Source organism: Triticum urartu, chromosome 4 (assembly GCF_003073215.2).
Source record: "Triticum urartu cultivar G1812 chromosome 4, Tu2.1, whole genome shotgun sequence".
Lineage (NCBI taxonomy): Eukaryota > Viridiplantae > Streptophyta > Magnoliopsida > Poales > Poaceae > Triticum > Triticum urartu.
Window position 1 is genome coordinate 610,668,680 of NC_053025.1, and position 3,095 is coordinate 610,671,774.

The 3,095-nt window shown below is 46.9% G+C and overlaps 1 pseudogene; it reads left to right on the top strand.

The window, feature by feature from the left end:
• LOC125554994 overlaps positions 1-864 on the top strand; it is a 71,263-nt pseudogene extending 70,399 nt beyond the window's left edge.
• Positions 865-3,095: the final 2,231 nt, after the last annotated feature.

Consider the following 3,095-nt stretch of genomic DNA (forward strand, 5'->3'; position numbering starts at 1 on the left):
TGCAGTCGTTGGAGACGTACTACGGCGACCGTGCCTACCGCTTCCTGTTCGACGCCGTCGTCGACTTCTTCGCCTCGCTCCTCACCTCGGACCTCCAGCAGCTGGCCTCCGGCGGCAAAAAGAGGAAGATCGGGCTCGCCGCCAAGTGGTGCCCCACGCCAGGCTCGTCCTTCGACCGCACCACGCTGCTCTGCGAGGCCATCGCCCGCCGCCTCTTCCCGCGCGACTCGGACCCCAAGCTCACCCAGCTCCCGGACGGGCACTACGCGTACCGGGCCCTACACCGCCTCCGCCGCGAGGTGCTCTGCTCGTGCCGCTGCGCAAGGTGCTGGAGCTCCCGGAGGTGTACATGAGCGCGCAGCGGTGGTCGGAGCTGCCCTACACCCGCGTCGCCTCAGTGGCCATGTGGCGCTACAAGTTCCTCTTCAAGAAGCACGATGAGGAGCGTTTCGACAAGTACCTGGAGGACGTGGAGGCTGGCCAGGCCAAGATCGCGGCCGGCGCCCTCTTGCCCCACGAGATCGCCGCGGCCGCCTACCGCGGCCAGGACGACAATGTGTCGGAGCTGAAGTGGCGCCGCATGGTGGACGACCTCCGTTCCAAGGGGTCGCTACGCAACTGCATCTCAGTCTGCGACGTGTCCGCGAGCATGAGCGGCACCCCGATGGAGGTGTGCATCGCGCTGGGCGTGCTCACCTCAGAGCTCAGTCGGCAAGGTGATCACCTTCAGCGAGAACCCGCCAGAAGATGGACTTCGTGCGACACATGCACTGGGGCGGGAGCACCAACTTCCAGGGGGTGTTCGACCAGATCCTCCGCACGGCGGTGGAGGCGAGTAGGCGCGTCTGGCGCCGGAGAAGATGATCAGGACCGTGTTCGTGACTTCGTGTACAGCGACATGGAGTTCAATATGGCGTCTGGGAGGGAGGGGAACTTTTGGTCTATGGGGACATATGCACCTTATATGGGAATTTTTTTTAGTAATTCAACAAAAAGTCAAAAATTCCTGAAAATATTTTTGAAATAAACTTGACCTTCTATTGTACTCGTGAGAAATAAAATCCATAAAAAAATATCCTTTTGACTTCTTTTTGAAAAAGACAAATTTTTGGCTAAAATAGTGTGAATAGTGACCTATAGTAGCAAATAAATTTTGTCTTTTTTGCTTGAGGTCAACTTTTGTTGTTTTTCATCGACATTTACATATCAGTGCAAAAATAAGTCAAGTGTTTTGTCAAAATAGTTCTTACCTATTTTGACTTTTTATTAAAAAATTAAAAAAAAATCCCCATATAGGGTGCATATACAACCAGGAACCAAAGTGTATTTCCCGTCTGGGAGCGCCTACACCTACTACTACTACAGCCGGCGGGAGTCTGTTCCGTGTGGGAGACTGACTACGAGGTGATCTGCAAATAGTTCAGGAACGCTGGCTACGGCGACGTGGTGCCCCGGATCATCTTCTGGAACCTGCGTGACTCGCAGTCGACGCTGGTGACGTCGACCTAGCCAGGGGTGGCCATGGTGAGCGGCTTCTCCAAGAACTTCCGCAAGATCTTTCTGAAGAACGACGGGGTGGTGAACCCTGAGGCCATCGCTGGCGAAGAGTACCAGAAGCTCGTCGTGTACGACTAGATCCATGCATTGTCAGTTGTCATCATCAGCTTAGTTGGTCTGTCGTGCTGTTGGATTATCTTGTTTTCAGAATTGTGAACAGCAGGCTTTGCTGTGCTTGATTAGCTTATTTTCTGAAATAAAAACAAAATCATGCTTGACTATAATTATCCAATGTACTGATCGATCATCATTTGGAGTGCATTAATTTATTGGCTGTGCCTTGTGAATTCCTAAGAGCTTAGCTGCCCATGTTGTTCTTGGTTAGCATAGTCTTTTGTGCATTTGTACCTTATTACCCTGTTTGCTTTCCAATGTCATTAGGAATTCTCTTGATTGCAACCTTATATACTTGCATAGAGCTGCATGTATGCACTGAATTGAATTCTGAATTCGGACCTGGTAAAAGTGGTCTGAACTGTTGCCTGTTTTATCATCGTGCCACTAATGCGGAAACTTACTCATCGTTCATGTGTGCATTTGGGTTTCTCTGTTTTATCACGCAGCTTTGGCAAATTCATTCTGTAGTGTAGGAACACGTTTCTAAACACAGTGTCCTTAAATGGCCTGCACATCCTCTATGCATACATGTGGTTGGTACTGTTATTAATCTGTAACTGAGCCGAAGGCTGAAGCTAGATGCAGAATCTCTCTTATGTAAAAAAAAATCCATGCTGGTTAACTTCACATTTAACAATGGAGTTACTAAAACTAAATTTTGGCGAACAGTGGTAAAATGGATATACTATGCAGTAGGCATAAGTGGAGAGCTGCATGTATGCAATGAATTCAGGGTACGACATGCCAAAACTGCAGAAACTTTTTTTTTGAGAGTCGCGCAAATACAACTTTGGCAGAGAATGGATGACTCGTATTGTCATCAGTCAGGAAATGAACGAAATAAACTTTGGCAGTACTACAAAGTATAAATTTTATTAATTATAGCTTTTCTGAAACCTCAAATGCACATTCGTTGGTAATATTTTTGACTTTTACAATTGGATATTCTATCTATACTCCCCGCAAAATAAAAGGATATTTTATCTAGACACACGTGAATTTCATGTGCAAGCTTACTAGCATATCAAAAGCTTTACAGATCAGCATAATTGATGCTGATTTCATATCTTGAAGTTTTTTATTCCTGTAACGAAAATATTGCTAATGCTCTGAGTACCCCCCCCCCCCTGGTTGTAGAGCAAGGGCTCGCTTCCTTATATTTTCAATGCATATATACTTTGAATTTTTATCTTTTCCTTTTTGGGTTGCCCTTAATGATCACTGCTAAGTTTGCATTGCATTTTGTGGAAGCACATGAAAATGCAGGTTTTGTTTGATGAATTGGTTGGCTTAGCACCCATGGACTCGAGCTGAAAGGAAGTAGCCTTGTAAGGACCCAAGCCATGCAAGATACGAATAATTGTTGCCTTGGCATTATCTCTTTCTTCATGGTGTTTAGATTGTAGTGATACGATAGATGA